Source organism: Tasmannia lanceolata, unplaced genomic scaffold (genome assembly GCF_043159265.1).
Source record: "Tasmannia lanceolata isolate RefF3 unplaced genomic scaffold, GAP_Taslan_0.1 ptg000023l, whole genome shotgun sequence".
NCBI classification, from domain to species: Eukaryota; Viridiplantae; Streptophyta; class Magnoliopsida; order Canellales; family Winteraceae; genus Tasmannia; species Tasmannia lanceolata.
Genome location: NW_027518700.1, coordinates 29,823,079 through 29,833,493, shown reverse-complemented (window position 1 = coordinate 29,833,493; position 10,415 = coordinate 29,823,079). Strand labels below are relative to the sequence as shown.

At 36.4% G+C, this 10,415-nt stretch overlaps 1 long non-coding RNA gene across 5 annotated transcripts; it reads left to right on the top strand.

The window, feature by feature from the left end:
• Window positions 1-517: 517 nt before the first annotated feature.
• On the top strand, window positions 518-6,444 carry LOC143856834 (uncharacterized). Of its 5 annotated transcripts, XR_013238379.1 has the most exons (7): window positions 526-831; window positions 1,007-1,041; window positions 1,306-1,370; window positions 1,447-1,563; window positions 2,071-2,190; window positions 2,508-2,568; window positions 5,687-6,444. It is a non-coding gene; the product is annotated as an uncharacterized LOC143856834 (long non-coding RNA). The 5 variants fall into 5 exon arrangements; XR_013238377.1 differs by lacking the exons at window positions 1,007-1,041; window positions 1,306-1,370 and having other exon boundaries at window positions 518-608; window positions 714-831; XR_013238380.1 differs by lacking the exon at window positions 1,007-1,041 and having other exon boundaries at window positions 528-831.
• The last annotated feature ends 3,971 nt before the right edge of the window (window positions 6,445-10,415 follow it).

Sequence of the window (10,415 nt, the reverse complement as noted above, 5' to 3'; positions counted from 1 at the left end):
TAAAATAAAGAACCGACTTTTGATGGCTTACCTTTGAAATTCTCGCCCAAGCCTGGAAAAGAAAGAAATTTGTTAGTAAAGGCATTTCCACATTAATAGTAGCCATGGTTTGAAATTTCGGGGTTTCGGCTTAGAACGAAATCGAAATCCTTACTATTCTAAAAGCCTAAACCCATGTATTTTCGTCAACCAACTTTCTATATAATTCCCTACCCTTGTCTTTTAAATCTTCCTCCTACATCCCAATTTGGCCAGGACAATTTTGCCATTTCCTTAGTGATTTACCTTGAATGTTGAATCTTCGTCACGTGCTTTGACGTTGGTTAATTCCGTCTGTATCCCTCTGCTTGGGTTTCCTCTGCTATCCTGCTATGTCCTTTTTCGCCTGGGCATATTTGTCATTTCAGTAGTTTTGCTTTTTCCCCGCCACATGTCTCTCGCACATCGCAGGTGTCGTCTCCTAGCTTTTAGCCTTTGTACGTGTCCCGGTTTTCCCTTCCTACTTTTTATGTGTAAAAAAACAAAACAGGGAAGAGGAAATTTTGGTCTGAGTCTTCTATCCAGGCCATTTCGGCATTTTTCATCTCTTGCTTTGCCTCTGAACATAAGTTCTCATCATTTTTCCTTAAATTTTCTTCTTTTTTCTGTAAACATTTCATGAATCTCATGTTCTCTAATCTTGTTATCTATTTTTTTTTTCCATTTTTTTCCAGGTTCTGAATCTTCTAATGGCGTTTCTAAAGATGAGTCTCATGTGCATGTGAGTAAAAAATGGCATAAAGGACACTGGAAGTTGCAGAGAACTTGAATACAGAAAATCATGACCATAAAGTAAGGGTTTAAAATCCAAAACTTTATTTTATTTTATGGGTATTTTTACTATTTTGAATTTCTGGGACTTGGGTTTGATCAGCTGAATTTTTAGGGCACATTTTATTTTAGTGATGTGAATTTTTAGGGCACATTTTATTTTAGTGAAGTAAGAGATGATTATTTTGTTTTATAGGATGAAAAATAGATATCCATGGTTTGTTTGTCACGGTCAGTCATTCCAGCCATCAAGAAATCCATTTCTCCAAATGCTGCTCTATGATGCCTAATATTCAATTAGACGAAGAAGGGTTTGATAATTTCCAATATGCTCCTTGGGCGTAGGGTGGGAACCAAAATATAGAGCCATGGGAAGCAATGATTATCATATCTTTCAACTTTACATACTTATAAGGCCTTCTTATGCAGGACAAACAATTATTTTTTTGTAATGAAATTTTTTAAGTGGCTATAAAGCTTTTTAATGTAGAACAGGAGGTCTTCAATGTGCATCAAGAAGAGCTTTATAAACGACAGTCTGGATTCTATTTATTTGAATAGTAAGCTTTTCCTTAATGTCTAACAAGTAGTCTTTATACGCTGAAGTGCATTCAAATGTGACATTGTTGATTGTAGGTAGCAAAGAACAGAACCCGGGCAGTTGCAAATATGTTTTCTCTCCCCGTCTTCTCACAAAAGCCTATGACGGTGCAAATTAGCTGTGGCTCTCATATGTCCAATAGCTATCACCAGGTTTAATCTACAAACATTATTTGCACATTCTCATAGTTAACTCCAAACTATTTCCATATAGCATTTATGCTCTTAGGTTTATTTGAGTTTTATTGAAGCATTAATTTGGTTTTACTTAATTTTCAATTAAATCTTCTCCATATCTCTTTAGCTTCTCCATATTCCAATTCAGCAAGTCTTACTTTGGTTATCCAATAACCCAACAAATCAATGAAAAAACAAGGTCACCATGATCATCATGGCTGTGTAGAGGTATTTGTATCTTGCAGTTGTTTAAAAATTAAGATGCACACTGTTATTTTGGAACTTCCAATTGTTTGCATTTTTTCCATATTTGGCAGCTTGTATTTATCTCGGGTCTATTCTTGCTCATGGACTGCAATTATTTGGACAATTGGAAATACTCTGATCTTCCATGTTTTCTTTATTCCTTCTTTTTAAGTAACTGTTCATTTTTTATTTGATCATGGAAATCTCATTACTTTCTTGATTTGATACCTTTTTTAGGTGATAAGCTTACCGGATACCTTTGGGGAGTAGGCGATTTTGCCAACAACATCAGGACCCTTTAAGCATCCACTATGAGAACCCGAGATGATGTTATTTTGGTTGAGGAAATTTTTATAGGTATTTTAACACACACACCACTCACACACACACACACACACACACACACACACACAATCTCTCTCTCCATACACTTTCTTTTCTCCGAGTAGTATATGAGCTTGGTTGTAGGTATTTACACTAGGTTACTCAAGGAATCCATGGTAGTATTTCTTCTTTTTGCAGTTTATTCCTTCACTAGTACACAATTTTTGTTAGCTACAAGTTCTAGAATATATCTTATACCCTTATGCTGTGGATGCTACTTTTCCAATTTTTGAAAATTTATTCATCTGTTGTACACCTGTTATCTTCTATTAATATGATGCGATCAGCAGGATGAATGCAAGAGCAAAATTGTTGGAGCTAGTGGAATGGTTCATGCGAAGATCAAGACAGGTACGTTTCCATGTACTAGAATTTGATTTGAATTGTGTTCCCTAATACATAACTAAATTGATGGAACTATACAAGCTCTAAGAAAATGATCATCCATGCTACAACATTTCTTGGTTTGCTGCTTGCAGACACTAATTGCATTGTTGTGGGTGGAGCTGGATCACCATTAAATAGATTTTGTATCTTTGTTAATGCTTCAAAACCTTAATGAATAAAGTATCAGATCAGATGAAGATTTAAAAGTTCCCATGACTTGAATACTCAAGGTATACATGGTATTGTTCGTTATTTTTGTGATTTATTCCTTCGCCAATTCACAAGTTTTACTGACTATAGGATCATGAATATAGCTTATTCCCTGATGTTGTGTATGATATTTATTTATTTTCTCCTTTTTCTCTCCCTTGCTTCTCCTCTTTTCCAACTTCGCACCCCCATTGTAGCCATTCCTGCTTTGATTTCTTTCGCTGGTTTTTCCCTGTTCTTAAGAAACTCAAATAACTGAAGCAGAGTGAAAGTAAGTATTAGCTATACAACAAGAGAATCACCAGCCTTCTAATTTTATGTTTACGAGAAGCACTTAAAAAGTGCTCCCACAAATTTCAGTCCACCTAAGTAAGCAGGGCATTAACATGCAATGCATATTTGTAAAAGGACCATATATAATTAAAAAGGAAACTGTTTCCAAACAAGAAAAGAAGGAATATACTCTATAGTTAGGGGCTCTGTTTGTCATCTAGAACATTGCAAAGTTAGTCAAAGGAATATTGTTAGTGAGTTTAAAGATAGATATGAACAAACAGAATTACCAATGATTGAGATGCTATCGTCCTTTTAAAAAAGCTAATGATAATGATGAAACAACAAATAATGATACGGTGAGTACTCTATTTGATGCTTTAGGGTGACAATATTGTTCTTTAAATGTTGGCTACTTATAGCGAACATAGCAACATGCAAGATGTTCCAACTCTCGAAGAAGAATGTTGTAAAGGAACAGTAATTATTCTTCGTTTCAAAGCAGCTTTGTTCGGTTTATAAGGATTCAATCCAACTGTGCATGGGCACACCAAGGGATTCCATAGTGTTACACGTATATGGTCCAAATTTTGTTTCTGCCTCTTATCTATTGTCCATTTGGGGTTTTTTTAGACCAGAGATATTCTTCTTGTGGTGTGTGGTGTGTTCATATTTATTTTTTCGTCTCTGTATATTGTCCGTTTGGGTCTTTTTTTTTTGTAGACTAGAGATATTCTTCCTGTGGTATGGATTCTATCTCTCTGATGCATTATATCTATGAAGAATTTTGATTTTCAATGATCATTAAAAAATTCTTCTTATAGAAGGGAAGAAAACATAGAGTGAGAAGTCATTGAGTTGTAGTTCTTTGGTTTGAATTTTAGTCCTATTGGAAAGTTTGGGTTTTCATGATCATTGGAAAAAATTAAGTCATTTGCTTATAGAGAAAGAAAGAAAAACTTTATAAATCTTTCAATTCGTTGAGTTGAAGCTCTTAGGTTTGGATTTTAGTCATATTGAAGGGTTGGTTGTTGGGTGATCGAATAACTGACTAAATATGGGTAGTAGAAACTTCATCTTTTTATCGATAATGAAGAAGGACAGAAGGTTAAAAACTTCATCTTTCTGTAATTTGTTTGCTAAGATCAACACAAAACATGTTAGGTTTCTTATTTGATTTACCTTGAACACATGCAAATTGGATATGTTTGCTTATTTTCATTGATCTAGAGTCCCATTATTGTTCGTTGGATTAATATACATGCTTGGACATGATTTTTCTGTTTGGGAATGATGTTATCTTTTTTTACCTTTATTGGGTAAATCTAACTATGTAATGTTTTGGTTTTCAATGACCATTAAAAAATCATCTTCTTATATAAAGGAAGAAAACTTCGAGGGTATTCATTAGGTTGAAGCTCTTTGGTATGGATTTTAGTCATGTTGAAAAGTTTGGGTTATGATCTGACAGTATAGAGTTTTGGTTTCCAATAATCTTTTTCCTTCATTGGGTAAATCTATCTACGGAATGTTTTGGTTTTCCATGACCATTAAAAAATCATCATCTTATAATAGAAAGGAATAAAACTTTTCCTTCATTGGGTAAATCTATCTACGGAATGTTTTGGTTTTCAATGATCATTAAAAAATCATCATCTTATAATAGAAAGAAATAAACTTAGAGAGCATTTGTTGAGTTGAAGCTCTTTTGGTTTGGATTTTAGTCTGGTTGAAAAGTTTGGGTTTATGATGTGGCAGTATGGCGTTTAAGTTTGCAATGATCAGTAGAAAAAAAAATCATTTCTCTAATAGAGAGAGAAAGAAAAACTTTATAATCTTCACTTCGTTGAGTTGAAGCTTTAGGTTTGGATTTTAGTCCTATTGAAGCTTTGGCTGTTGGGTGATTGATTAACTGACTAAACATGGATAGTAGAAATTCCATCTTTCTATAGAAAATGTTCATTAACCCAGGTCAAAAATCACCAAGGGAAAAAAAGAAGATATACCATGAAGCTAATATTGTAACGACTAAGTTGGAGCAGCCCCCTCTTTCCATTTCTAAGATGATCATCAAGACCCATCGTGCTGTGAATCCCCCTTGGTAGATTGGTTCACATATTAGGGGTGGAACTCGGGACAATTTTTGGGAATTCGGGTTGAGATTTTACCTTAAAATCGGGTCAGGTTCGGATTGATTCCTATTCATATTTTAGCATAAGCTCAACCCAACCTGACCCGACCCAAGTTGAACCCCTACCACATATTGAACCATATTTATAAATTTTATTTACAAGCACAAACTTCTTATGACACAAACAAATGTTCGCTGCCATTTAAAATCCTTGCAAAATATTATCTATAATATGACTGGATTTTTATTCTTTCATAGGCTCATTTGCAAGACATAACATCTGTAATATATGACTCCTTTAATCGAAATTGAAATGATTCAATAGGTCGTGTTTTCAATGGATTTTCTATTCAATATATATGTCCTAGGCTATGTGTTTGACATTGAGACATAGTAATAGATTTTTCTTAATTGTTCTCTTTTTAGGTTGTTGTTTGACTTAGTGTCTCTGTAAAATGTTGGATTCAGGCGTTTGTTTGCTATGAAGATTTAGGTTGGAAAAGGTAGAGTTTGCAAACAGTGTTCCTCGGGACAAGAAAGTAATCCCATAGAAGCTTACCCTGCATCAAATAGGACTCGATGCGGTTCGTACTGACAAGAATTTAGTGCTTAAGGAGAAGGAAGAATATTTATCATTGGTTTGGGATATTTTTGTTGAAGATGTTGGTTACAGCCAAGGAATGAGTGATCCTTGCTCCCCGATTGTCCTTTGCAAATGCATTTTGCATCAATCACTCAAGTCATTGATCCAAAGCTTCATCAGCACTTTGAGACGCTTGGTGGAGGAGACTATCTATTTGCATGCTGTATCCAAGAAGTGAGATGGATGTTCAAGGCTTGAATAAAATTTAGGTGCAGAGAGGCTCACTTTAACCTTGAGTTGGTTTTTGGATATCCTTTTTGGGCCTTCCCATCCTGGTGACTATGCCGGTTCACTATGCTGCAGAACGCCAAACATATTTTATTCGTACTTCACAGTGGTTTTTTATGACATGTTAATTTCTCAATGTTTTTGTTTAAAACTATGTTTAGGGTCCAATTTTGTTACCTGGAATTACTGTTCCTAATTACGGGAGTTGATGGTGAATTGTCTATGGTTGGTTGAATGGACCCTGATGCTCCATAATTTCTTTCTTAAACGTTTGTGGCTAAGTGAAGATGAACATGAGATGAATGTAAGAACTTTTTATTATGCAAATATTGACAAAAAGGTATATTTAGATTTATATTTATGATCTCAATTTACATGAGATTAGCACAAGAGCTTTTTATAATTAATTATTGACAAAAACATAAATTTAGATTTATATGTTATGCTTTCAATTGGTCTCGGAATTGGATGCCAAACCTGTTTCTAATCTATTTGTAAATTTGGCGTTAGGTTTCTTGAGCAAATGGATATTACTCTTCTTTGAAAGAGTATGTGGAGAGGTTGGTGGCTGCTGTTTTAACAAACTTCAAATTAATTTTTCATGAATCTCTCTATGTTGCCTTCAGAGAGGAAAGACTTTCCCTACTGATGAAGCGTAACTTATATGGTGTGGGTTTATTTCTTGAGACTGATTGGAGACTATCAATTTGTCGAGTTTGTAAATGCAAGTATTTCTTGGTTTTGGATTTTTCGTACGGAAGTTTTACTGCCTACTTATATTATTTTGTCATTGAAATTGCTACTAGCACAATGGGGAGATTATCCTCTCTTATTCGGGACCCGCAAGTTTTTCTGACGCAAATTAAGCAGAAGTCGCGGCTCTGCTTTTTGGCGTGGCTCTGCTTTTTGGGCTTAGATGGTTCGCGGCTAATAACCTCGGGCTATTACTTTTTGGGCTTAGATGGTTCGCAGCTAATAACCTCGGGCCCCTAATAGCCGAGGGGGATTCGGCAAACACTATTGCTTGGGCATGTAATAGGAGCTATGGACCTTGCTTCGAAATTGATGAAATTAGGGACCTTGTCGGAATCGTCCGCCCAAAGCTTACTCATATGGAGATCGGCAAATTCTACTGTCAATAAGTTAGCAAAAGAAGGCGTGGACAGAGTTGATATCTTGTGTGTCTTCTCGAGAGCCTACCAATAAGTTAGCAAAAGAAGGCGTGGACAAAGTTGATATCTTGTGTGTCTTCTTGAGAGCCTAAGTGTTGTACTTGTTCTTTGTTTTCTCCTTTTTGTATTTTGGTTGTGGCTTATGTAATCGTTCAAACAATATCAGGGGACATCTTGTCCCAGGCTATAGTGTTCTTTTCAGGAAATAAATTTTAGTTACCTTCTAAAAAAAAAGTAAACAAAATGAAGTCCCGTTACAGTGCTGATATCATTTCCCTCCAGAGACGAGAGTTCGAATCCCCCTAGGGCTTACCTGATACGCGTGGTTTACGGGTGATTGCGCGCATCCAGAGGGAATCAGTCCCACTCTACAAAGTGGGTGGGGACACCCTACTTCATCAAAAAAAAAAAAAACCTATTGCATGTTAGTCCTCTATTGTAGTGATGATCAGTCATGTGTTTGTATGCTCTGTTTATTAGTGTTTTCTTGCCTTTCAAGTTGATAGATTGTTGAATGACATAGTGAAGTAAAAGTCTCATCAGAAGATAAGAAAACATTTGGAGTAGATGCAGTCGTTGCCATCTCCCATGGAGTTCTGAAACAAAGCCAAGTGATCCATAAAGTTTACTTCCTGAATGGAAGGAAGCAGTTGCAAAACTTGCAATTGGAATTCATGACAAGACTGCATTGTATTTGGAGTTTCTGACAACTTTTTCTAGCCCAAATGTGGAGTTTTTGTTTTTTGGTACTTGCAGCAACATCTTTTGGATCTATTCATCTCCTGAGTCTTCACAAGGTGATTGCCTAGCCCGGCCAATGACATTAGGAAGGTGTCTGGTGAAGATTGTCTAAAATAAACATGTATTTTGCGGTTTTATGTAATAAAATACTTAAAGTCCCACGTGCAAGTGTTGCACGTGCACTTTTACTAGTGATATAAACATGAAATCGTATAAAATTTTGATCGAAATTTCAATTTCCTGAAATCCTTAAATTTCACGAAAATCCCAAAATATATGGATTTTATATATTATTTAATATTATCACAAAATTTTGTACGACAAAAAATATATTCTTATTTGATTTTGTTGGATTTTGACTGATTCGGTGTCGACCGAGACACATTCCGAAACCAAAATTTGAAACCATGATAGTAGCTGATGGGACATAAATACGGCGCGACCCTCGAATCTCACCACATGTCGCCCATGCACCGATGGAACCTAATCATAAGTAAGTAGGACATTAATGAGCGGCAAGACCACGTAATTTTGCCGCGTGTCACCCTCCCGCCGCCAAAACCTCATCATCACGATTATGGGCAAGATTACACGGCAAAGCCACACGCGCCGTCACACCAGGGAGGCAGCCCAATCCTACGAGTGAAGGTCTTTATCTGAAATGATGAAAGGGTCCACATGACGCCCCTTAAAAAGGATTCTCAAGCGAGATCAAGGAATGAGGAAATAGATAAGAGAAAAAAGAGGCCTGGGAGGACAAACGAGGCGACGACAAAGGAAGTAGGGAGATTAATCTTGGGGAGAAAGGAGAAAGGTGCTGGAAACCTGTAGACACCCCATTTTGACCGTACCCTAATCTCTCCATGTTTGTGCAAAAAACCTATCAAACCAATTCTTTAGGACCCCAAATTTCTCCCCAAGGTAGGGTAGGGTCACGGCTAGCTACCTGCAAAATTTCATCGAAATTCGAGCGCGTTTGCCTAGCGAACGAGTCGAGCAAAGTCGTAGTGCAAGTTCATATAGGGGGGGTGGATTATCCGAAAGGTGGTTGTCCAAATAAGAAAAAGAGGTCGAATTTATCATTTCAATATAAAAAGAATCCATCGTAAAAAAAAAAAAAAAGGAGGAGAGATTATTCTCAGATCTGAAAAATAGCAGAGAGGGAAAGAGAGGGAGAAAACCAAACCCCAAACCCTTTTCTCTTCTTCTCCGGCAACACTCTAGGCTCCGGCTGACCTCCGTCAAAGGTTTGGCTCATTTCTCCTTCTTAGAGATCGGATCTACGCAAAGCTACAGGGGGATCTCATTTTCCAGAAGAGAAAGAAAAAGAGAAATATGGGTTTTAAATTCGTTCTTCTTCTCCGATCATCTTGATCGGAGATCCGGCAAGATTCGGCTGGCCATTTCCTCAACTAATAACAGAAATTCGTGATTAATAGAGAGAGAGAGAGAGAGAGAGAGAGAGAGAGCAAAATCCCCAAATCCCTAATCTTACTCTTCCCAGATCTTCTTCTCCGGCGAGCCACTCTTTTCCGATCAAATTTTTCTCCTCTCCGATCAAGCTCCAACCAGGTTTCAGCTAGCTCTTTCCTTCATGTTACTTTGTTTTCCACAAAACCTCTTCTTCTATTGTTGATCTCATATCTAAACCCTAACTCTTATACGATTCCGATCATCTTCTCTATTAGATTTCACCGGATTCCGGTATAGCTCCAGTCAAGCTCCGGCCGGTCATCAACCTTCCTTTTCTCTTCCATTAATCCTTTCTATCTTGTTTCTTCTTCTCAGACCTCCTCTAAACCCTAGATCTACCACCTCTAAATACTAGATCGTTCACTCTAAACTCTAGCCTGAGTTCTCTAATCTTTGATTTTAACTTCAAATCCTAACTTTTCAAGGCTTCAAAATGAAGATCTGTTCTATTCCTTCGTTACTAGATCATATTCCTTTTAAAATAGAATTACAGAATAGAAATTTTTAATTTGAGTGAAAATTACAGAAAGATTTGATGTGGAAAAGGATGTAGAGTGAGGGAGATGGAAAGAGCAATAGAAATTCGAGAGAAGAGTGAGAAATTGAGAGCTGACAGTGAGTTTCTTCTTCTTGAAGAATCAATGATTTGTGGAAGGGATCAAAGCAGGGAGAGATAGAGCGAGAAGGAGACTTTCCTCATCTCAGAATCATGAAATCTATTTAGGTAATTTTTTCCCTTTAATTTTTCATCTGTGATCGGATCATAGATCAAAGTATCAATACAAGTGTGTGTTCTGTGTGTTTGTTTTTACTTAGTTTTTTTTTAGAAATTGAGACTCCTCTGTTCTTCGTGTTAAAATGATATTATCATGTTAATTTGGATAATTGCACACATCTGCCTCATACTGTCAAAGAAATAAGGTAAATAAGATAAAACTTG